General features: G+C 34.7%; 1 long non-coding RNA gene across 2 annotated transcripts; it reads right to left on the bottom strand.

The window, feature by feature from the left end:
• Window positions 1–10,901: 10,901 nt before the first annotated feature.
• LOC138857872 (uncharacterized) lies at window positions 10,902–25,704 on the bottom strand. Of its 2 annotated transcripts, none has more exons than XR_011397095.1 (3): window positions 25,494–25,704; window positions 11,410–11,641; window positions 10,902–11,333 (listed from the first exon to the last, which is right to left on the bottom strand). It is a non-coding gene; the product is annotated as an uncharacterized lncRNA (long non-coding RNA). The 2 variants fall into 2 exon arrangements; XR_011397094.1 differs by having other exon boundaries at window positions 11,421–11,641.
• Window positions 25,705–27,053: the final 1,349 nt, after the last annotated feature.

The raw sequence follows: 27,053 nt of genomic DNA, 5'->3' as shown, positions 1-27,053 counted from the left end.
AAGACTACTAACTTGGGTGAAATGTTATCAAAATTTAACAGTGTTCCAGTTAATATTGATACACTATGGCTAGGGTAACGACTTGGGTACCAGGGTTTGTAGCGAGCTCGGTCGGTTCGGTCAGCATACTAAAATAACCACAAAGGATTCTCTTATCAAAGACGTCGAAATAATAGTCTTAGCATCACAAACGAAGAAAATATGCACCATGGGATGACTCTTGAAGTAATCGGGAAAAACTGAATAGTTTTGTGGTATGTCAAAGGATAATGTCACGTAAGAGAGAACGATAAGGTCCGACTCTCACCAGCTCTGACGGTATTCCAGGTAGTTACTGCAAGAGACCATCCCTCTCTGAATTGAGGAAATTTAATTCAACTCTCTCTCATTTTTTATAACTTTTATATCTTTGATCCTGTTTAGTCTACACTGCATTGGTTTCTATATAAACCCTCACACACTTATACTAAATTCATTGAATGATATTAAACCTCTTATTAAAATTACACTCTTAAATCGGACGCTGGTGCAGACAAATGTCATTTACAAAAATTCTACTATCGAAAATGTTTCTCATTTCATAGCACGTTGCATTCGGCTGCTGACCAAATTAAATTTGCATTTCCATTGCTTAATTATCTCACCGGGCGGCACAACTCTCCAATTGCGGCAGGCACGAATAAAAGCACAAACCTTGAGCTGTCAGATGAGCGCAACCTGCGCACAAATATACACACACACGTAAATCTATCTGCTGTACGGGGCGGTGCGCACAAACAGCAAACAACACCTGAGTTGACAGGTAAACATAACAATGGCGGGAGACGAAGGGGGAAAGAGGCGAAGCACCGGCCGCCAGCTGTAATTCATTTTTGGTTTATAATTTGCACGAAAAACTTACACCTCCACTTAGCTATATGCACCGGCCTCTTCCCCTGGCACCGTCTTGAAGCGCTGATTGCTCTGGCTCTGTAGACACTGTGCGAATTAAAAATACTTACGTCTCAACAAAATGCCAACACCATACATGCAAACGTACTTCTGGTACAGAGCAAATGAAGTGGGAAACAATGAAAAAACTTTTAGCAGCAAGTTTAGTAAGAAAATTGTTTTCTCATTTTCAACACCCTAAAGTAGACAATGGAAAATGTTCGAAACCAACACCAAAAACAGCATAGCACCTGCATAGTGTTTCGATAGATCACAATAAACGAGCAAAAATTCGATAACAGGTAGATTTTTTAACCACTATCTTCCATCTACAATAACGTTTTTTACTTAACATATAATATTTCAATTTAAATACAGGAAAATGTAGAGACGTATGAAAGTGACATACTTTTCAAAAGGGTTGAAGAATCAGTATATGGGAAGAAGTTTCTTCAAATTTTTTTACCACCTAATTTCTAATGGTAAAAGCAAATAACGGGTTGAGACTTCAAGCCTCCCTGAAAGCGTTTGTTTTCACAAATTTCTAAGACCATAAAAATGTAGACGAGTACATACTATCCAACCATAACAAAGCTGATATATACTAACGACTTTATATAAAAACAAAGCTGCGAGAGTTGATTGGCTATTAAGTAAACCAATGGGAAACTCCACCGGAACTCCACCTGTATCTATTCCAAATATCATTTAAGTAGGTTTATGCTTCATTAGCGTTCTTTAATATTCCTATAATATGTGTCGAAAGCTTGGACACTAAAGCTGTCAAAAGTTTGCATCATCGCCTGGTATCGAATAATTAAATTACTTTAGTTTACAATACTCAATAGTGGTAGTACAACGATCAGAAATATCGATCGTTAACGGATTTAACCCTCATTTCTTGCAGTTGTTGTAAAATTTGCAAATTAAGAACTTGAGCAACACAAAACGTAATAAGTGCCCAATCCCACGTCAATATTTAAGTTTTATTCAAATTCGCAGCCCTTTATTTCGCAAGCACTCTCAAAATTCCATAGAATCTCAAAGATCTAACAAAATTTTAAATGTGGGATGAAGTTACACTGGTATATTAAGTTTTTTTTATTTAGCATCCAACTCTAGAAATTTGGTGGCGATTTCTATAAAATGGGAGGCATTCCATTAATTCGGTTTATTTCTTAGATATAGTTTTATATTATGCAATTATTACATGCTCTTATGGTGTATTCATAGTACACGATTATAGTAAGTCTTCTGAGAGCTGAGAATTGTTTATCAACTTCTCCCTATCTTCAAAAATATGTATATACAAGTATGTTTAATGTATGTTAATTGTACAAACCATTTCAAAGTTTACCTATGGCGTTTAGGTGGTCGTCTGTAGAAAAATCATCTTAGTATCAATCAAAAGGCCCACTATCCCACCATATTCTACACAATAGACGCCGGTCAAAACTTTAAGCCGCACCGCCTGTTATACAGTGTCCAGTTGAAGCTCTACACCTTGGACAAGATTATATTTGCTGAGAGCGTGTAGTTTAATGGACCACTTATTTTCCACTCTGGGATAGAAGGATATCACTGACGAATGTTGTTTATTGACCAGTGGTCAAATAAAGCCCAGTCTAGTGATAGGCCTTAAAAACGCAACAGCGCAGCGTCCACTCTGATCTTAGTGGGGCAAGGGGGCCCTCCCTTACAAGCTTGTCTACTTTACAGTTTCCACTGATTCCCCTATGTTTGGGGAATTGTTGTTTCCATTCAAGTTGACTAGCCTTGATTATATTTTGTAGAACCTGCGCTCCTTCGGTGTAAAAGAATACATTTAAAGTTTCAGTAATTGCTCTCTTACCAGGGGTCAGAAAATCGGCTGTTACTTTTGTATAGTACATCAATGGATCTGCTTATCACAGATTTAGAGTTTTACCGTTTTTGTCCTCAGCAAAACACTGTGAGCTCGGTGAAGGTAAATGTGAGTTGTGTGTCACTGAGAAGGCCATTGTTGCCTTAGCGGTTATACAGATTGGTTGTTATCAGTTGGTCATCTGCTATACTGTTCCCTCATCACCAACAATTGTTGCAGCTGGCTTGCTAATGCCTCGCAACTTTTTGTTTATTTTCAGTCTTGTGCGCCAAAGTGTGGCACAAGTTGCATGCAAACTTTTCACTCATTTTTCAGCAGGCAACTTTTGCCCGCTTTTATTTAGAATATTAATGCTTTTGTTGCTGTTGTTGCACAATTGTCGGTGTTTGTTGTTCGTTTTAAGTTCATTACGCTTCTGAGGAATGCAACTGCTTCGTCAGTTTCCAACTTCCGTTGTATCAACACATGTTGCAATACTGCATACATGCTTATACCATACATCGTACAATTCGACGTTGCGGGCTCATGGCTGAAGTGTGCAAATACATATGGTGACAGCGCATGAAGAAGTGTCCGCACACTCAGTGTATTTTACAATTGTAAGTACTGTTTATTTTGCGCAACTTTACGGTGCATTTTTGTTGAGGCAATGACTCTTTTTTTATACCAACATATGTACATATGTATGCATACAAGTACATAAGAATCTATGTGTGCGATCGTCTGGCACTCTAGCAGTTGTGAACTGATGTGGCACGTGAATGCTGCCGGCTACTTTTGTGATTATTTTCTTGTTGTTTGCCATTTTGACATTGTTATTATTGTTGTTTTGACTTTTTGTTTAGCCACTCATTTATCTGGACAAATGTTGCTGACATCTGCTGCTACTGCTAACTCTGCTGGCTTGTTTACGACTGCTATGCAATGCTATGTCAACACACTTATGGGCATATGTGTTCTCATACATATAATATATACATATTTATAGCTGTAAATATTTGAGGCAAGAGTACATAAAATGCAGTTGCTACCATTTGTGCCACCTGTTCCCAACTCTTGCATAAGTTTTATGAAAAATGCTTCGTTGAAGTTTTCGACCATTTGAAGTCTTTTGGTTGGTGCTAACAAATTCCTTGCGATGAATCTAGTGGAGCACTGCAATCATTTTTATTCAGCACTTATTTTCATTCACCTTCATCAAATCTGCATACTCTTTTAAGACGTTGTTGACTAAAAGTTTTACATACATTAAATGCACATAAAGCGAATTAAAAATTTAACTACTCTTAAGGAAGGCCAAATAATTGAAATCTTAAAAAGAGAGCCAAGGAATAAATGATCATTTCATAAATGGATCTGCAATATTCTTCTCGAAAACTTTCAAGTATTTCAAGAATTATAAAAAATATAATATGTATTTCTAGGAAATGACTCCACCTTTTTTCTTCGAAATTTACTTTAAATTTTCTTCTATTAAATATTATATAATATTGTACTTACCATTTATGTAAAAATTCATTTTAAATTTTATTTTTGAGCAGCTATAAAGGACAGTACATTGCTTTGCCAAGAACTCCAAAATGTGGAACAAAAATCTGTCTTAATCGACAAACTGCTTTGAGCTTGCGACACATTTGTTGAAACAGTTAATATCAATTCCGGTCAATTCGCCCGCTTCGCCGAACAAATGCCTACAGAGATGCTTCAACCGCAGTCTAGTGAAAGCTGGACATAAAGGACCAGTTGTTTTCGCCTTCCTCCAAACAATACTCTAACAGAATGTTTACATATAACACGATTATCTCGATTTACGAGCTTAACTCGATAATCCGTTATTAAAAAACGAGATTTACCGTACAAAATTCTCCTCTCTTAAATCCGAGATTAATTTTTAATCTCCGATTATACAACTAGAATTGCGGTGTTCTTCCTAGTTTTATCGATAACTTTTGCGAATGAGAGGAGACATGTCACATGACAAAGTAATCAAAAATGGCCGATAACGAGGGAAAGAGGTTTGTAAATAAATTTTTAATAACACATTAGTTTAAGTGAATTCCGGGCGGCAAATAGAAGAATAGCGACAGATATAGAGAGAGAAATGCCATTGTCAAAAAATTTCTGCAAGCCTTTGAGCAAAATTTTAATTTCAAGTACTTAGTTTAAGTATTTTGTTTTGTTAAGGAATTATTTTTTTGTTAATCAATTCATTTTATTTCATTGTTGAGATAAAGTTGATTTACAGTAAATAATAAAATAACAAAAAATGAACTGAATGTAAATGAAAAATTTAACTGATAAAATAAAACTTACATAAAAATATAGCTATTGATTTTCTGATGTTATCTGCATTAGTGTCGTCGGTTCCAGAAATTAATTACGGATCTGGTTCCTCACGTGGATCTCCTGTCATTCATTATTGTTATTGCATTTTTAATATCGTTGTCAATTCCTTTCCCTATCCTTCTGAACCCTGCTTTCATATGGCCAAGTGCGTTCTCCACAACCCTTCGAGATTCAGATAAGTGGTAATTAAAAATATTCTTGTAATCCTCAGCGGCTGGATTATAGGGATAGGGCCTCGTTAGAAACGGAGTAAAGCGAAATGCTGAGTCAAATTCACAAACTTACCTACTGCGCCCAGACATTGTGGACGTTCAACGCACTCCGTAATTTTTTCTTGCATGAAAAATGAACTAGTTAAATATGTCCCACACCCCTCGGCAAAAGTTTTTAATGATAAGACATGCAGATGCTTTGGAAACCCCAAATAATCTTCCAACTGTTCTGTAATTAGCAGAAGAAAGGAATACATTGCCTGTATATCGTATTACGTTTGCCAATGTTTTTTAACCCTTTATACAAAAATTGTGAATGATTCCCTACTCATCGTGAAGCATTTCTTGAAAAATTGGTCACTATTACAGGCAACGTCGAGCTCCCAAAAATTACCGTACCTTTCCTATAATTCAACATCAAGTGGGTAACTTGTTTTAGAAATTAAAAAAAAAGTAAAGTAATTGCTTACGTGTTTCCACAAACGTTTTGGTCTATTATAATTCAATACAAAATGCAATAACGCATTTATATACCAGTTAATATTTTTTTCAATCTGCAATCAAATAGAACACCAGTTTTATTTTGATTATATCCTAACGCCGTACTTGTATGAAAAATTTTGCGAAACAAACATTTTTACGCAAATAGTTCGAAGGTCTCTAAATTTAGTTATTTCATCGCCAAAAAAGTACTTAAGTTTCAAATGAAAATTCCTTCATTCAAGTATGAGATATTGTTTTTAAGTACCCTGCAAAGTGTTAGAGATCTTAGAGAATCTATCATTCACAACATTTTACATTTACATCTTCATAAAGTTTAAATAGCATAGGATTTGATGCCAGAGCAGATTTTCAGGTACCACTTTCCTATCGAAGTGAAGGATAAGTTCACGCGATTTTACTAACACTTTTTTTCTCACTCCTTTCAATTTCAATATATGTATGTACATAGGCACAAAAGGATTATTAGTAGGACCCTATTCAATGAATTAAACAATTATCTTAGATAACTGACTACCTCATCAGTTTACACAGTGGTGGGTGCTGACTTACATATGTAAATGAGATTGCTTTCAATGTTGAACCGAATATTGTGGTATAGCCAACCGCGATAGCGATTGGATTTATATTTTGGTATTTTACCGTATCCAATAGCTTATAATTTTTATACAACAACCTATTCACGATATTTCAAGTTTTGCTCAAACAGTCACATGCCCGAAGAAACGGACATACGTAAAACAATACACCATGATATTTTCGATTTATACTTTTTGAATATGTATGTACACTAGAGCGAGTTCAAACTATACTAATAATAATAACCCAACAATTACCCTCCTCCCGCCCAACCGACGTGAGGGGCGCAATCCACATACGTGCGGAATTAGTCGAGTCAGAAAAACCAAGAGAGTTTTTTAAGTGATGAGATCTAAAACTACTCAGCTACAGAAACAAAAATTTCAACAGCTAAGATTTATAGTTACGATATAATAAATTGTTACATTTTTATTTATTAAGAGAAAACAATAAAGTCTTTTTAATTTTGAAAAGTGAGTCAGATAAGTCAAATGTGCTGGAATGAGAATTAAAATCATGAAATATAAGGCAAAGGGGTTCGTTTAGGTGGAAATTTGATTTCGCTCTCTATATTCTTTAGACCAACGTTTAACAAAACTGAGGACAACTTTTGCTTTCTAGACCATGGTATCAATATGAAGACTAAAATTAAGCTTAGGGTCCATATTAACTCCCAAATCAACATAGTTAAAAAATTGCTCTAGACTATGGTGTTTTATTACATAAGGAGAGGGGTGCACAGATCTACGGAAAAAGCACATCGTCTTACTATTTCTAGCACACCATGCAACCAAATGGTTTAAGTCTGTTTGCAACAGAAACTTTTCCTCAGTTGAAATTTATGATTTAAAACGCCTTACGTCGTCGGCGTATAATTAAATTTTTGAAAATTCTATTACAGAAGAGATATCGCAAATAAACAACAAGAACAGAATCGGGCCAAGATGACTACCTTGCGGAACACCTGAAGAGACATTAATTGTATCAGAAAGAATATCCTTAAATATCAATCGTTGTGTTCTTTTATAAAATAAGAAGCTACCCATTGAAAAAATCTTGGCTGAAAGCCCAGAAGGTCAAGTATATGTATGAGAATTGAAAGATTTATTTTATCGAAAGATTTGCTAAAGTCGGAGTATAGAACATCCGTATGCCTATGTTCCCTAAAACCCAATGATACATGGTTTACGATTCAAGTAAATTTGTTAGAGTAGATTTCCCTACATGAAATCCATGCTGAGAAGAAGAATTTAATGGAAAAATCGAAAAAGTTATAGGTATAACTGATAGTTTTGCTCTAAGTTTTCAATTTTGGACGTAAATCCACGTGTATGCAAAGGAATTATAAATGACTGTGTCCATATTGAAGGAAATATACCGTGTTTAAGAGAGGAATTAAATATCCTTGTCAAAGGCAAGTGAATATATTGGGCACTATTTTTTAGAAAGCATGATGGTATCATGCCAGGGTCGTAACTAAACAATGGGTTTTACTTATTTTAATTAAGTAGGATGTCTTCTTCAGAAATAATTGGAGCATTAATTTAAGTATACTATGTCAGTAAAACTGGAAGACAATCGGTACTTGTTATACTCTCGCAACATGTTGCTACAGAGTATAATAGTTTTTTTCACCTAACGGTTGTTAGGTCATCTAAAACTAATCGAGTTAGATATAGGGTTATGTATATATAAATGATCAGATTGAAGAGACAAGTTGAAATCCGGGTGAATGTCTGTCCGTCCGTCCGTCCGTATGCTGTGCAAACTGTAAGTTGAGTAAAAATTGATATATCTTTATGAATCTTAATACACGTGTTTCTTTGTACCGCAAGACGGTTGGTACTGCAGATGGGCGTAATCGAAATACTGCCACGCCCACAAAACGCCATTAATCAAAATCAAATAAATTGCCATAACTAAGCTCCACAGTAAGATACTTGTACAAGTCTGTTATTTGGTACACAGGATCACATCAGGGAGAGGCATCTGTAGTGTAAAAAGTTGTTAAAAAGTGGGCGTGGTCCTGCCCCTAATACGCATATCTCCTAAGCCGCTAAAGCTATAATAACAAAATTCACTGAAACAAACATTTTTAGCGCCTCTATCGAGAGTGTGAAAATGGGTGAAATCGGGTGACAACCCCGCCCACTGCCCATATAACGGTTTTGTTAAAAACTACTTAATTCGGGCTATAACCCGAACTCACCAATTTTCACAGAAGACCTGCATGAGATGTAAAGAAATTTTCACAGCTACAATAAAAGATCCACCATTCCTATTACACTTTTGTAAGCGACAATTAAATAGCCTCATTCCGCTATTAAAGTGCTTAAGAACTTCATCACAATGTTTGTAATAAATATTGTCGCTGCCCTTGTTTTTGCTGAAGCACCGATGAATTACAATTCGTTTCGGCGTTGATGATTTTATTGCCACTTTCCTCTCTTTTGCTATCTAACTTTTTATACGGGCCCACGCAGTTTTCTTCTCTCATCACATCAATTTCTAACGACCGCTTGTTCTGGAACACGTCTGTCTATTCTAAAGGTGTCTGCAGAGTTGACGCTGAAAACCGAGCCGAGCGCAAAGCTGATTTCCATTAGCGTTGATCGTATTTAGGTATCGCAGAGTGGATGCAAGATTCAGCGCTGAATTTCGATTTCACGGGTGTTTTGCTATTAATGGTGCATTTTGCTTTTTAATCTAGTAATTTATACTTATGCAAGTGAAAATAGAAGATATCAATTGCTCAGAGGATGAATAGTATTTTACTTCCAGATATAATATGTGCTTAATATTTTTCTAAAGAAAAAAGAGTTTGTAAAGCATCCCATTAATACAAAAGGGGATGATTTTGGTTAATTTTCACTTATAAAACTTCACTTAATAATATTTTAATATCCAAATTCTCAAAATTACATGTAATGAATCAATCAATCAAAAATCAGCTCAATAATATGCTTCAAAACTGTTTTCTCGCATTGATCAGTTTTACGCTCGGCTTCAGCCAGCTTTCATTCTGCGGTGCCTGTGCGATATCCTGTGAAAGTGTACGCACACAGGCTCCCTAAGACATTGTCCTATCTGTTGAAAGATTTTCTTTATTCATGAGTCGAGGTATACATCTCGTTATGTTCCATTTACACATCGTTTGCTTATTGTTACATATGTAGGAAATATTCGGCCAATTTGTTACCGCGCTCACTTTCACTTATTTAATGCTACCTTAAAGACGCAGCTTTTATATTTATATATGTACCATTAGGGTGGGTAAAAAAAAACTTATCTTTTTTTCGCTTAATATTTTCTGAAAAATGGGTTCTTACGCAGGCACTCGTGTTCATTTGTATGTTAATATGATGGTCTCATATTTTGCTTTCGAGGAATTACCATAAACGTGATAGACTAATATTAAGAACGCCCGTTATTAATATTTTCAAAGAGAACGTTATGACGAGAATTTCCTAATCTAAATTCAAATCTCGCTTCCAACTACTTGAAAAAATATCTCATTTCATTCATTTTACAGTAAATTTCCTACACAACTTCGAGTTTTCCGATTTATAATGATTTTTTTCATTGAATTATTAAATTCATAAGAAAACAAGTAAGGAAGTGCTAAGTTCAGATGTAACCGAACATTTCACACTCTTGCAATTTGCGAGGATCGAAGGCAGGAAAATACCTTTAGGTGCATACAAGTTTGTTAGAATAACTTAAAATAAGTATGTAGTATGTGCTCGTTTGGGTAATTTGTGAACCAATTTCACATATTTTCGGAATTAAACTATAGTATATCCAATATTATACGTTCAGTCAATTTTTTAAAAATACTTTTTTTGCCATATATGCGATATAAAGTCTGCCGGTAGTTCGAAAATCTTTCTATTACGTATAGTGAGGCTAAAGGAATTATTGAACCGATACAACCCATGTTTGGCATACAGACATATTATTATCACAGATTGAGCGATATATTCGATAAAAAGTTCGCTGTAGAAACTGGGGTCCACATATTCGGTCTCTGGGGGCTTGAATAGTTTTAATCTGATTTGAAAAATTTTTGGTAATAAGGTGACGCTCCTCAAGAGCACTTAAAGTTTTATCCCAATATATTCATTGGTACTTAATTTGCGTACTGGAAAGTTAAAGATTCAGTTGGAAATTAAAATTGCGTAATATGGGAAGTAGGCGTGGTTGCAGTCTGATTTCGCACTAAAATTTAAGAATGTCAAGGTAAAATTACATACCAAATTTGGTCAAGTAGGTCCTGAGCTATGGGTGTTTAAATGTGTACTATTTTGGTGAACACCACCGAGATATTTACACCTTTAAAGATATTAACACTGCATTTACAATCCCGTGAATAATTTAAATAAAAGCGTTGTTTTTCATATACGTATACAAAGTTTTATTATTTACATTATAATAATTAATAAACGACCATTTTTTTTATTAATAGCTGCTTATAAAATATAGAGTTTGACAATATAATTAAATTATATCGTTGAAAGTCGGCGCGGCGGAACGAAAACGAAAGGGGTGTGGTGGCGCTCAGGCCCGTAAACGATAAGCGAATCTTTGCCTTTTTGTAGGTGACTTCGAGCATGTTGTACTCAGAGGTTGAGTGTGGTGGTGCCATCATGTGTAGTGTTCTCAAATGTTGAGTGCGGTTTGGTGTGTTTCATTAGGGTGTGCCAGTTTTATCTGAGTAGAGTGTTGTGTATATGTAGGGGTGGCTTATCTCATTTAAACAATGGGTTTTTACCGTAATGTGCGCATTTTGCGTATTTATTTATTGATTTATCACGCTTTTCCAATAGGGATGATATGATTTCAAAGTGTCGTTTCGTCAGATTTTAAGATAGGATTTTCATTGTATTCAGTTATGTTTAGAACTTTAAGAGAAAGAAAGAAAGAAAAGATATACGTAAGAACAAAGTATATAAGTTGTATATTAAATTTCGAGCGAACATTTTCTTTACATAATGCTCAAGTGCCAATTAGACAAAGAACCGAACCGTTCAGGAAAGTGTTGTAGACCGCAATTTGTCGATTCCAAGACGTTCTCAAGAATTGTGATTGAACCACTACCTGTCTTGTGCAGGGTTTGGGCTAGCATCCTTATAAACTTGTTCTCACTCAAGGACTGAAGGCATTGGACCACCGTAAACGTCGTGAATTTGCGGATTTTGCCTTGGAACAACTTGAAAACGATAAGATAAGATAAGATTAAACGATAATGATTTTTTAAGAAACTGATTTTCTCCAATGAGGCTGTCAATCTGAGTGGTGCGGCAAATAAACAAAACTGTCGATTCTGGTGCGAAGAAAACCAACAAATTATAAAATGAGCAACCTAAATTGACAGTTTTGTGTGGTTTTTGGTCTGGTGGAATCATTGGACTGAATTTTTTTCAAAATAAAGCTGGTGACACCGTTACTATCAATAGAGAGCGGTAAAGATCGATGATAACCAACCTTTTATGGCCGCAATTGGAAGTAGTTGACAACATCTGGGGCCAACAAAAAGGAGCTACACAGCACGTGCAACAACCGAAATATTACAAGAAAAATTTGGAGATTCAATAATTTCAAGAAATTGTGACATTGAAAGGCCTCCAAGAAGTTGTGATTTAACACTTTTAACACCTTAATACTTCTTGTCGGATTATTTGAAGTCATTGGTCGTTATCAATAAACCAGACTCTTTTCAAGCTTTAGAAGTCAATATTGAACGTGATATTCATGACATACGACTTGATTTAGTTGGTTCGGTTCATCGAATTCGATCCTGCAAAATAAGTCCATTTGACAAATGTTATATCTAGATCTTAATTGTATCGATTGTACTTTACACTAAATAAAAACACATTTGAATTTTCTTAACAATTGGCATCTCAATGGTAGTTTTTAACAGAACCGTTATATGGGGACTGGGCGGCGTTATCACCCGATTACATTTATTTAAACAGTGTTGGTAGGAGTGCTTGAGGGATTTGTTTTGAGCGAATTTGGTTTTTGTACCTTAAATGGTTTAAGAGTCTGTATGTATGTGTATACATTAAGCCTCCTAGAGTGAGACTAGGCCCATTTCTTTTTCACCCTTTAGTCACCAGGTGCCACCAGGTACTGTGATCCTCTGTGCCACATTACACTTTTATATAATAATTTATTGCTTAGTTATGACACAATTTTCGTATAATTGCGTTTTGGGGGTATGGCAGTGGTCCGATTACGCCCATTTACGAATTCGTCCTCAGTTTTTATTCCAAGGAATACGTGTAGCAAGGAGATCTCAATTTTTACTCAAGTTACAGATTGCACAGACAGACGGACAAACGGACGGATAGATAGACAATGGGATTTCAATTTGTCTCGTCATTCTAACTATTTATATATATATATATATAAATTCATATCTAACTCAAATACTTTTTACGTGATACAAACAACCGTTATATGAACAAAACTTTTATACTCTGTAGCAATATGTAATAAAGTATAAAAATACTTTTTTTTTTACCCACCCGGGTGGTGTGTCAAAGTGTCACAGACACAGTGAAACAGACATTTGTATGTACTTGGACGAAGGAGGAAAGGGGAATTACTCACAAGTGGCATTATTTGATTGTTGGCTAAAATGCGACAAATTCCACCCACTGGACTCTGAGTTTGCCAAAACATATGTCACTTTTAAGTTATTACAACGGGACATTAAAGTTAGGCCATTGTGTGTCTGTGTGTACGTAATTTGTGGTTATTGCTGTCAATGTCTAATTAATTGTAACCCTTAACCAAGTGACACACACCTGTGAATTTATACTAAAGAATGTTTTTGCGGAGAGTTTGGCAACAACTTGAATCCCAATGCCTGCCTAATGGGATTTTATTTCGTTCCAAACATAGAAAAAGTGTTACAAGCGTATACATTTGGTATATGAGCAAAGAGCTTTTCAAAACCCCGCAATATACATATGGATGTATGTTTGTACATGTGTATGTATTCATATGTGTGGCTAGTTCATGTTGCAAAGCAATAACAGCGCACTTGCTGCCAAACTTTAGCTTTTAACAAGAATAATTTCATCTGACCACAAATGTATATGCCTCTGTGAGCATTTACATACATACATTTTACATACATACATGCACATTTTAGACAACAAATGACCTCAACAAGTGATTATGTGTAGGGGAGCAAGTTCGCAGTGCTCTTAATGACTCGGAGGAGAATTCATGATCCGGGCCCAACTAATGTTGCAACAACAATTATAGAGTTAGCAAAAACAATTCGAAACCAACTGTTTATTACCATAATAATACAAATAACAATTAGTAAAGCAGGAAGTTATCTTACAGGGCACTCCACCAAACATACATAAATGCCTACGAGCAACCATATATTAATATATATACTATATATTATGTGTATATATATTTATAGGTACATATACAACATTGAATATATTATATGTAAGAAGTGTGTGTGAAACTCAACTTTTATGAAATAATTTTGAAAGTGAACTAGAATAATTCTACATCGTTAGCTTACTTTCTGGCTCTAAGCTTTATTTTGTCAGTATATACTAATGAGCATATTTTTATTGACTCTGAAGTCACAAATTTATCTCGATGTCATGCTTCCAAATAATCTTTATGAGGAATTATTATAGATAGAATTATTCGATTTAGTTGAAATATGCACAGCTTTGTTCGATAACTTGTTGGTATTATAAAAGTAATTTCATAATGCAATAAATTTTTATAAACTTCCTTCGTCATAGGCAGGAACAGGTACTTGGTGTTCTGATGAAAGACAATTCCACTCGTTTACAGGCAATTGCGTACTTCAGGCTGTCCAATTTTTGCCAGTACAAATCCGTAGGGGGGTGTTCTCACCGGACACACAGCAAAACCTTTCTGACAGTCAATCCTGGTTTGGCTACCGTTTGCGCCAGCTCACCGCAATACAACCTCGATCGTTTTCGCTTGACGTTTTCGTAAGTGACCCACTTTCATCACCAATAAAACTCAAAACAGTGCTAACATGACGGTCGGACACGATGATTTCAATTATTTTATCGATATTTCGAAAATTGATTTTCCACAGTGTGGTGGATCTTTATCAGAACCATAATCAATGATCACATTTTCAGCCGCTTAACTTGCACTTACGCCTTCATCGAAGAAAAAATTTAAAATTTGGCGTATTTGCTGTTTGTTGGGGTCCACCTTTGACATTGACTGCAATACAAAACTGTCTGTCATTGTAAAAATAATGAATTTCTTTTTACTACACATAATAAACTTTATTTTGGATATTTGGATAAGAAAGTGTGATAACAGAAAATCTTAGACGCTCTTACCATATTTACATATAATATTATAAATGGGCCGTGCGACTTAGTTTTACCTCCTGCTTGTATTTTGATATCAAAAACATGAAAAAGCGGCAACTTTAATTGCACCAAAGCAATAATATTCTTCACAAACACCAAAAATTCTTTACAAAAACTTTGATTTGACCGGTCAGTTTATATGACAGCTTTATGATATAGTGATCCGATCTGAACAATTTCTTGGGAGATTCCATCATTGCTTTAGACAATAATCCATGCCAAATATCTTGAAGATATCTCGTCAAATGAAAAACTTTCCATACCAGAATTTGATTCCAATCATTCGGTTTGTATGGCAGTTATATGCTATAGTAGTCCGATATCGGATTTTTAGATGGATCCGAGCAGCTTCTTAGGGAGAACTTGATGTGAGCAAAATTTCAAACCGATGTCTCAAAAACTGAGGGACTAGTTGGCGTATATACAGACGGACAATCGGCCAGACAGACGGACATGGCTGAATCGACTCGGCTATATATACTATATATTTTATAAGTTCCCCAACGTTTATTTCTGGGTGTTACAAACTTCGTGTCAAACTTAATATACCCTGTTCAGGGTATAATGAGATTTGACTGAGGATTGTCGAGGGGCGACAGCTATTACAAATCGAGTTAACATAATCGAAACGGACTCGTATTTTTAAACGTCAATGCGACAAACTAAATAATTCAGCGATGCTTTCTGTCTACAAAAATATTAGAAGAACTTCTGCAGGACCTTTTGGTGAAAATTGCTCACATAATGATTATGTCAGGTTGCAATATGCTATATTTGAGTATCTCATTGCACCTGCATATAACATGCATAAAAACATATTTCTTTGCTTCTGATGTAATACTAGGGTACGTTTAGACCAATTATGGAATGTAATCAAATTGTCAACTGACATTTAGGGCTGGCAAAATATGTCTTCTAAAAATATCGATTAAACTAGAGCAGGCACCGATTATAATGAGTGGAGTGTAAGTTTTCAAGGGGTTTTCAGCGAAAACTGTATTTTCGTTTGACAGATTTTGTATGGATGAAAACACAAGTTTTCGCGTGAAAATCTCTTTTGTCTATGAAAACACTGACGAACTGGTATCGAAGGAAAACAGTTACTCGTATAACAAAATTTAACGTTGTATGTAAAACAACTCCATATCAAGATAAAAAGTAGAGATCTCCTTTTAATGCTCTTGCACCATGATGCTGCAGAGTAAAATAGTTTTGTTCAAATAAAGGTTGTTTGTATCACCTAAAACGAATCGAGATAGATAAAGGTTTATACTCGTATATATATGATAAAGTGTGTTAGTACAAAAAGTCTGTGCAACCTCCGAAAGAACGTCAAGAAACCCTCAGCTGATGGTTGCGATTCTTTTCTTATACAGACCTTTACATTCTTTTTCTACACCCTGACAACAATAGTCATTATGTGGCGTTCCTAGTATGTTGACATGTCTGTCAATTAGACAGTAACCTGTTAGCACTCCTACTAGAGTTCTTATGTCATTCCTTTAGAATTTTAATAGTCGGTATGTGGAGCCTATATTCCATTCACGTCACGTTTGCCTGCTTGTTGAGCAAGTTAGCGACTGACTTAACCGAGACTCTGCAATATTTGTAACAAGCTATCGATTAAATAACTATAAGTAGCTAGAGGCATATAAATTCCCTGTATTCGGGGTCTAATTGTAGGATGGTGCCTATATAATACGTATATTCCTAATTGTAAGCACACTCCTTGTCGGAACAAGAAGGCTTTCTTTAATTGCTGATCTCCGCTTGGAAGACAATGCAGCGGTCTGGTAGACTTAAGGCAATTTTGGTGTCCTTAATGCTACGTCCCTGTTCACCTCGCCCTTTTTCCACTCTTTTCTGGAAGAAAAGGCAATATTAGGGACCGAATTTAAGTACAATTCTATAGGATTACGAATATCCGTGGTATGAGGTAAAAGCGAGAACTTACTAAGTATCGTAGAATGTCCTTTATTACAGGCGACTAATTTGGAGGACTCCCTCAGTCTAAAAGCTGACTTCGCTGCCAGTTGTTTACAGAACAAGTATGTTGGCATAAAATCTAAAATGACGCTTAGAACCTGACTTGGCGAAATTCTAAGAACTCCACAGATGCATATACTAGCTGTTGTATGCCAGTTAACGACTCAAAAATTTCAAACGAAATTAATATTTTCGCCTGCGCCTAGCGCTTTCCCACGCGCACCGGTAGCGCAATAAGTTCAACGGACAGTTCGGACGAATTTGCTGACGCTATGTCTGCACCACAACTTCTACTCACGTTGCAGTAACATGTGCAACTCTTTATTGTCTTCTTTACTTTTCCTTTAAATAATTTTAAAGTTTCTTTCTAGTTCAGTCGTAAAGTACCACTCAATGAAGCGAGACGCTTCTTAAATAATGAATAAAACTTTATCAAATAATAAAAAATAACATTTTATGTAATTGGCGCCCAACGTTAAAAGGGTTTACGCGAAACAGTAAAATTTTTGAAATCGTGTACGCGTAAAGTACCTTGTGCTCGATCGTTGAATAGAGCAAACCGGATCGGAAAATCAATTTTTCTGCAGTATCGAAGGCTCCTCGAGTCACCGGCTAGGACAAAAGAGGGAGAAGCGTCGATATCTACCGGACTTAATTTAATTAAAATTTAAGCGAAATACTTCGATTTAAGATAAGCAGCAAATCAAATTTAATTAAAATTTAAGTGAAATACTTCAATTCAAGTAAAGCAGCAAATTAAATTTAATTAAAACTTAAGTGAAATACTTCAATTTAAGATAGCAGCAAATACAAATGAAATATATCAACCTAAGAAAACATTTTACAACAAACAAGCCAAAACTTACACACTGGTGAAATTTTCTAATAAATAAAAATAAATAAATATTAAACATTCAAAACGTTTAAAAAATACGCAACAAACAAACAAATAGCAGCACAAAAATTCAATAATAACAGTGCCCGTAACCCGAGAAGAAACATCAAAGTTCAGCTTTATTCACAACAACAACGGTAACCACAATCCAGAAGCGGCAACGACGTTCAGCACTATTCAACAGTGACAGCAAAGAGCAGCAGCAGAGTTCGGGAAAAATCAGAACAAAATGAAGTCCATATTATTACTGTAAGCGTATCATTTTTAAAATAAAATAATTCTTTTACTTTGCTTAGGTTAACAACAATAAACTTAGGAAAATTTAGAATAAAAATTCCAAATTTTTTTTCCAATTTTTAATAAAACTAATTAACTAATATTTCACACCACGAAATTAATAAAAATAATTAATAAAAAATAATAGTAGTAAATAAATTAAATAAAATAAGCAAAATGAATCCAAATAACCTTGTAAGGCCACCAGTTATCCAAAATGTATATCAGCCACCAGCTGCCTCAAATGCCAACCAGTTAAACCCAGACATGGAAATATCAAATGTCAACACTCACCCAAGGCAGTCACACAATCGAACAATTTTATCAGGAAGTGTACGCACATTTAACCCTCATTCTTAACAAAATAGGTTACATGAAAATAGGCCCGGAAGCCATGCAACTTATGACAGAAACGTATCGTAACAAAGCTTTAGATACTTTCATTAGAGGACTAAGAGGTGACTTACCCCGACTTTTGGGAACAAGAGAACCAACTGAGCTTCCAGAAGCTTTACATTTATGCCTTAAACTAGAGAACCAAAATTACAGAACTCAACAAATTAATAAAAACACACCCCCACACAATCCTAGACGAAATCAAAATAATGGACAGCCACAATTTTATCCACACTTAGCTCACTTCCCACAAAATCAATATAGGTATACACCCCAAACAAACTATAATCCTAGAAATCAACAGTTTCCCTCCCAATCGCCATATAATCCTTTTAATCCACCGCAATAACAATTTCACAAACAACTACCCACCACAACAACAATTCTTTAGACAACAAAATAATTATCCGATACAACAGCAATATAACTTGCCACCACCAAGACCCTTTCAACCAAACCCCCCTACACCGATGGACGTAGACAGATCCTTGCAGACAGCAAGAGTTAACTACGTTAACAGACCACAAAACATGGGACAAGCGATACGTAGACAAGCCCCAGTCTCAAACCAACTCCACCAAACCCCGGCAAAATTTCAAAGAATTAACCAAATAGAGAGCACGGACGAGGACGAACAGCAACATCCTTTTGACGAGTACTACGCACAGATGACTAGTGAACAAGAAGAACTACAACCCATAAATAAATACCTGGAAGGATACGATGAGGAAGAAAATAAAACAGCAAATTTCTCTGATATCCATTTTTTAGATTAAATCAATCCTCGCTGCCTTACTTTTAATGTAAAACAGTTGAGGGAAAGATTCATAAATTTTTGATAGATACAGGTTTAAATAAAAATTATATTCAACCTTCTCTAGTTAAAAACCCAATACCTAATGAAAACCACTTTTACGCAGACTCAGTTGGAGGAAAAATTTCAATAACACACCATACAAACCTTAACCTTTTTGGAACTAAAATAGATCTTAAATTTTTCCTTTTGCCACAGTTGAAATCTTTTAACGGTATACTTGGTAATGATAGTTTGAAATTATTAAACGCAGTTATTTACACCGCAAACAATTACATGTTAGTAAACAATTCTATAAAAGTTAAAATTTTACAACAGGAATCCCAATCTGTCAATATACTTGAACTCCGAATAAATCATTTACCGCAATCACAGGCAGAAAAACTCCAATCTCTTTGCGAAAATCACCCAAATCTTTTCACAGACCCTGACGAAAAACTCACATTGACGACTACAGTAAAAGCAGAAATAAAAACCACAACGGACAACCCAATTTATTCGCGATATTATCCATACCCAATGGTAATGAAGGACGAAGTAGAGAAGCAAATAAATGAATTATTAGACCAAGGCATAATAAGACAATCAAAGTCCCCATATAATTCACCAATATGGGTAGTGCCGAAAAAACTCGATGCCTCGAACGAAAAAAAGTATCGAATGGTAGTAGATTACAGAAAACTGAATTCTGTAACTATTCCCGATAGGTACCCAATCCCAGAAATAAATGAAGTTTTGGCGCAAATGCAAAACCAGAAATTTTTCACGGTCTTAGACCTTAAAAGCGGATTCCACCAAATCCCACTTCTTCAAAAAGATATTCCTAAAACCGCATTTTCGGTAAACAACGAAAAGTAAATACGAATTTACTCGGTTACCATTTGGGTTGAAAAACGCCCCTGCAATTTTCCAGAGAGCCTTAGATAACATTTTAAGAGATTTAATTGGCAAATGTTGCTACGTCTACATAGACGACATAATAATCTTTGGCGAAGATGAAGAAACGCACTTAAATAATATAAAAAAGGTGTTTGAAACGTTCGAAAAAGCGAATATGAAAGTTCAAATTAACAAGTGTGAATTTTTCAAAAACGAGGTTGAATACTTAGGCTTTATAGTATCCTCGGAAGGCATAAAAACTAATCCTAAAAAAGTCGAAGCGATTAAGAACTTTCCATATCCGAAAACTTTGAAAGACCTAAGGTCATTCTTAGGCATGTCCGGCTTCTACAGGCGATTCATTAAAGATTCATTAAAGATTACGCCAAACCGCTCACCGCTCTTTTAAGAGGGGAGGAGGGACGTATATCCAAAACTATGTCCGCCAAAACTCCAATAATTCTAAGTCCACAAGCCATTGAAGCATTCAATAAAATTAAAAGCACACTGACATCTTCTAAAGTAATGTTACAATACCCAGATTATAAAAAAGATTTTCACCTTACCACAGATGCATCCAATTTTGCTTTAGGTGCGGTTTTGGAGCAAGACAAAAAACCAATAGTTTTTATATCCAGAACACTGAATAAGGCAGAAGAACACTATGCCACAAATGAAAAAGAAATGCTCGCAATAGTATGGGCCCTGAAATCATTGAGAAATTACCTTTACGGTTCAGCAGCTATTAAAATTTACACAGATCACCAACCGTTAACATACGCACTAAGTAACAAAAACACCAATAGCAAACTCAAAAGATGGAAAGCAATACTGGAGGAATACAATTATGAAATGAAATATAAATCAGGAAGCTCTAACGTAGTTGCAGACGCACTATCAAGACCGGCACAAGATATTCAGGTTAACTCCATGACTGTCACACAACACAGTGACAAAAGTTCTTCTCAAAATTTGATACCATTTACAGACGCCCCGATAAATGTTTTCAAAAACCAAATAATCCTCGAGAAAGGAGAACAGGCCTCTTACAATTTCAATATCATTTTTCCTACATATCACCGACATACAATTATAAAAGACGACTATGACAACGACACGCTAGTAAGCACCCTAAAAAAATGCCTAAATCCCTCGGTAACCAATATTATAAAAACAGAGGACAGCATCCTCGGAAAAATTCAAGAACTATATCCCATTTACTTTTCACAATTTAAAATAAAATATTCCCGAAAAATAATTACAGATTTAGTCAATGAAATTGATCAAGAAAATGAAATTCTTGAAGAGCACAATCGCGCCCATAGAAATGCAAAGGAAAATAAGATTCAATTGTTAAAAAAATTCTACTTCCCTCGGATGAGTGCAAAAATCAATAAGATAGTAAAACAATGTAAAGTGTGTAAACTAAGTAAATACGAAAGGCACCCAGAAAACACTATACTACAAGCCACACCAATTCCAATGTATCCAGGTCATATTGTCCACATAGACCTTTATCATACAAACAAAAAGGTAATATTTACTGCAATAGACACATTTTCTAAATACGCAATGGCACGTATAGTAAATTCTAGGGCTACACAGGACATTAAAGGGCCATTAAGAGATATGCTAATGTGCTTTGGTATTCCAAAACAAATTGTAATAGATAATGAAAAGTCTCTAAATTCTGCTCCAATAACCCATATGCTACAGAACCAATATAATATAGAAATATTTAGAACTCCACCTTACATGAGTACTGTGAACGGACAGATAGAACGTTTTCATTCGACTTTATCAGAAATTATTCGCTGCGTCAAAGCAGAAAAGGTTCACGACTCATTCAACGATCTGCTGAATGGATCCATTTTCAAATATAATTATTCCATTCACTCGACAATAAATAGGAAACCAGTAGAAGTTTTCTTTGGAAGGACAGTAACAACTGATCCAATGCAATTGGAACAGGAACGCCAGGAAGTTGAAAAAAATCTGATAGATAAACAAGAAAAGGATTTAGAATTTCATAACCAAAATATAAAACTATTTAAAGAATTTCAGGAAGGGCAGACTATTTATGCAAAAATTAACAAACGGCTTGGAAACAAGCTCTCCTCCCGCTATCAGGAAGAAATCATTAAAAAAGACCAAGGAAACACAGTTTTAACTATGTCCGGAAAAATAATTCACAAATGCCACATTAAGTCTTAACTATTTCCTGATATTTTACCACCCTCTGCTACGGAGAGGTTCAGATTCTCGACTACACCAACGCACAAATAGTGACAATAGAGACTGGGACAGCTAAACTACAAACATCGACATTCAAGATAATTCACGTAATAAACTTGGAACAATACGAACCGATACTTTACGAAATAAAAAGGACCCTTATAGAAGACTTGACAGAACGAGACGAAAGTTACCCTTACCTAACTCACGAAATTAAAATTATTGAAGCCATCATACAAAGACTAAAACCTACTCGAACAAAAAGAGCCATTAATGAACTTGGCACCATATGGAAAAGGGTTGCTGGATCACCCGATCACGATGATTTTCAAATCATTTCCGACAAAATAAATGATGTTCTAAGAAATAATAATAGGCAAGTAGTTATTAATAGATTAGTGGAAGAAAGAATCAATGAACTAATAAACAGAACTAACAAAATTACAAACATTATTAAATCTAATGAGCAAATAAAAAAAGATTTATCGAAAGAATTAGAAAGAAAACTTAAGGTAATGAAAGAAGAAATAATAAATGTAGATTAAGCAATTCAATGGGCAAAGGCTGGAATTATTAATTCATTCATTTTGTCAGATCTAGAATTAAGAATAACTAAAGAATTTTTTGATGAACAAAATATGATATATGTAAACCTTTTAGAAGCCATCGAGTATGGAGATGTTAAAATAGTATCAAATGCATTAACTTTGATTCATATTATTAGCTTGCCAAAAACAAATGAAGAAAATTGTAAAAATTTACTAGTAAAAGCAGTAAGAAAGAACAATTCCATAATCAAGATTCCATAACATAATAGTATGTAAGAATGATGTATTAGAAATTATAAGCAAATGTAAAACGCTCAACGACGTATCAGTTTGTAAAGAAGGAAACTTTAAATATATTTCAAATAGCGCATGTTTGCCAAAATTACTTCATGGACAATCTTCTGCTTGCACAATGACAAACGCACAACATATACCACAAATAGAAGAAATTAACCCAGGTATACTCCTACTAAATGCTTACAATGGGACTATAGAGATAGGAGAAAAGTTAGTTAACCTGGAGGGAACATTTTTAATAGAATTTCACAACGCTACCATTAAATCCAGCCAAAGAACTTACGAAAGTAGACAAATTTCTAAGGCTAAACCTTTACATGCCATAATACAACCAGGAAACATATCCTTAAGTTTCGAAGAGATCCTTTCACTCAAAATGCTGAAGGAATTACACAGTGTGAACACCGAAGAAATAAAGGCTTTGGGAACTAAATACGAATTTAGTGTTTACAGCCTATCTGGAATCGTAATGCTACTTTTAATTATACTTACGATTAAAATAATCTTCCGAAGACGAACTAAATCATTTCCGGTAACAACAGTTATCGATAAGACCGAAAAGATTCCAGACATAACATCCAGTAAGCAGGATGGAATTTTAAAGACTTCAAACATTAGCCTGATGACAATGACCTCAGCGCACCTCAGTGAGGACACTGAGCTATTTAAAGGGGGAGGAGTTAACGACTCAAAAATTTCAAACGAAATTAATATTTTCGCTGCGCCTAGCGCTTTCCCACGCGCACCGGTAGCGCAATAAGTTCAACGGACAATTCGGACGAATTTGCTGACGCTATGTCTGCACCACAACTTCTACTCACGTTGCAGTAACATGTGCAACTCTTTATTGTCTTCTTTGCTTTTCCTTTAAATAATTTTAAAGTTTCTTTCTAGTTCAGTCGTAAAGTACCACTCAATGAAGCGAGACGCTTCTTAAATAATAAATAAAACTTTATCAAATAATAAAAAATAACTTTTTATTTAATTTGCCTTCTATACGCCTTACCGCGTATTTTTTTCCATTATTAACCACCATACCAGTATGCCATATATCATAGTTGGCCTTACAATTGCTGTATAGAGTTAATGAGTTACCCGAAATGTTAATCCCCATCTGGGCGGCACCATCCTTTTACAGATACTACGAGGGTGTATTCTTTTACCTCCATTTATCAATCTCTTCTACCACTGCGCTTAGTGCTGTTTCTATGGATTTTCCTTTAGATGGTGCGAAACTGCCATTGTTTCTGGTTTCTTATGTGTATTTCTATTAGTCTTTCCAACGTTTTTAAACGGATTTAGGAAACACTAATTCGTCTCAAATCTTTTGGATTAGTATGAGAGTTTTTTCTCCCTTTTGGTGTATATATTACCTTAACTTTTCCCCATAACGTAGGAATGTGGTTTAATTGCAGCGCTCCTTTAAGAATGGTTATTAATCAGACCTTTATGAATTTCTGGTACTGCTGCAATTGAGCCGAAAATATACCATCAAGTCCCGACGATTTGAATGGCTTGAAACTAACTCCTTATCACTTAATATATATTTCTTTCTGACACTATATCTAGCACAATTTTAAATTCCATATGATTCTTTCATTTTCCAGTACACAAATCAAGCACCGATGATTATGTTCGGATAAAACTTTGCACAAATAGTACATTTCAAGTATGATCTTGAGTCTAAAAATTGTGAAAATACCATAACTTTTTAAACCGCCACATACCGAAAATATGGATCCCAGTGCGAATTTTGCCGAAAATATCGGTTGATCTGTGAGATATATAATTGAAATTTGGGGAAAATTAATATCAAAATTTAATGCAATCAGCCCTTCCAATTCGCTGCCACCAATATATCCTATATAATGATGCACGAGTTCCCACCATTTAGGTTTGTTAAAACGTGTGATATTTTAGTGAAATTAAGTAGACAAGTTTTTTTTTAAATTATATTAATCTTAGCATCTTTGGTTGAATTTACCATATATCATATACATATATATTTTTATTGTTGTTTTCTTCAAATCATTATCAGCTATGTCTCTCCTTCATTGCATATTAAGATAGACTTTAGCACAACTATGTATGTGAACCTTACCTAATTTGAATAAAATGTTTTCTTTAAAGTTATGGGAGCCAAATCCCAAACCTTCATTTTTGAAAAAATCTTGCGAAATGTAAGAGGACAACGTATATACATACAAGTATATATAAATATTTATGTGATTTACAAATTTTACGTTATATCAGTTTCCTCCGCATTTAGTGTGGCAAAGGTTTGCGAAATATTGATATATAGATTTCTTCATAACATTCATATCACTTACACGGATTATGTCCATATCTTTGCTAGCAAGAGCGCACTGTACATTTCATCCTTGCTTCGATTTTACCAAAAATTTAAGGCTCTAGCACTTCCGAAGTGCACTTAATCTTATAAAAAAAATGTGCAAAAATCGATTTTTTATTTTATAAACCATGCGCGTCCTCCACGAATTTAAAATTTTTATAACGGATTTGACTTATTTAAATATATCAATCTTTCAAATGTCATCAGACAATTAGAGTTGCTACGTGTATACATCTTTTGTGAAAAATTAAAAATTTATTGTTAAAAGAAATAATTTTGAAAACTAATTCCAAATTCAGTCACACGGTTTCCATACTACAATGTGTACTACAAAAAAAAGCTCAGCACATCATGTACTACTATAGGGACACACATATGGTATTCTATGAGTTTGACACTCATCAGCTGATTAAGCAAAAAAATTAAAATCAACTAAACGAAAATAAATACAAATAACAGCAAAGAATCTTAAAATATTTCATTACTTGAATAGGGAAAGGACATATTTTACTCTATCTCTACGGGCATTAAAAGTGACCAATTGATTACCAGAAAAGGGATTTGCAACAAAAATTTTTTATTTTTAACTTTTTTGTTTATTTTGAATTTTTATTTTATGTCAAAGTAACAGTAAACATATGATTTTGGAAGAAGAGCTTAAAGCTTTGTGTGTGCAGTGCAATCCATCGTACATTACACATCACAAAATAATTACAATGGTTTCTTGAACGCTATTGTAGTACAGAACTGCATTTGCTTTGGAACAAAAATTTAAAATAAGGTACACATATGGTTTCATAATACAAAATGTACGATTTGTCTGTCTTTGGTATAAGCTAAGTTTTTTGATGCAAGACTACTTTATAACATCTATTGCGAACGACTTTATAAATACTAGAATTACCAAACATAAGGTTCATGCGCTGAAGATTTGGCTGCTTTATAATTGTGGGAAAATTATGGAAACTCCAGCCTATAGGCCACACATAAACCTCATCGAAAATGGGTGTTTTAGAAGAAAAAGTAGCTCCGGAGTCCAAAAAACCAAGCAGAGTTGAAAACCATAATATCGGAAGAGTAGCGCAAAATACCCAGTAACTACGACGTACAGCCTATGTATGCCGCAAACGGAACCACACAAAATATAAATTAGCAATTTTTGCTTCGATTTTTCTTTTATTAAAGAGCAATGTCAAAATACATCCTTGACACATTGAATGTTTAATGTTCTTGAATTTTAGCACTTCAAATGTACTCTATTTGCTGAATTGTATATGTTTTCTTTTGTACATAATTTTAAATGTTCTATATACATAACTATCCATATCCATATCTATACTTCATACTAATATTATAAATGTAAATGGAAGTATTATATGTTTGTTACGCTTTCATGCCGAAACTACGTAACCGATCATCATGAAACTTTGTCGTATGACTTATGGTATTGGAATGGACATAGGATATTTATTATTAAAAACAAAATATATTTTTTACGAATTGGGAAAAAAAATTATTTTGGTAGATCATATCTGCT

The sequence above is a fragment of the Bactrocera oleae genome, chromosome 6, assembly GCF_042242935.1.
Source record: "Bactrocera oleae isolate idBacOlea1 chromosome 6, idBacOlea1, whole genome shotgun sequence".
NCBI classification, from domain to species: domain Eukaryota; kingdom Metazoa; phylum Arthropoda; class Insecta; order Diptera; family Tephritidae; genus Bactrocera; species Bactrocera oleae.
Note: the sequence above shows the minus strand (reverse complement) of the source record. Positions and strands in the feature narration are given on the sequence as shown.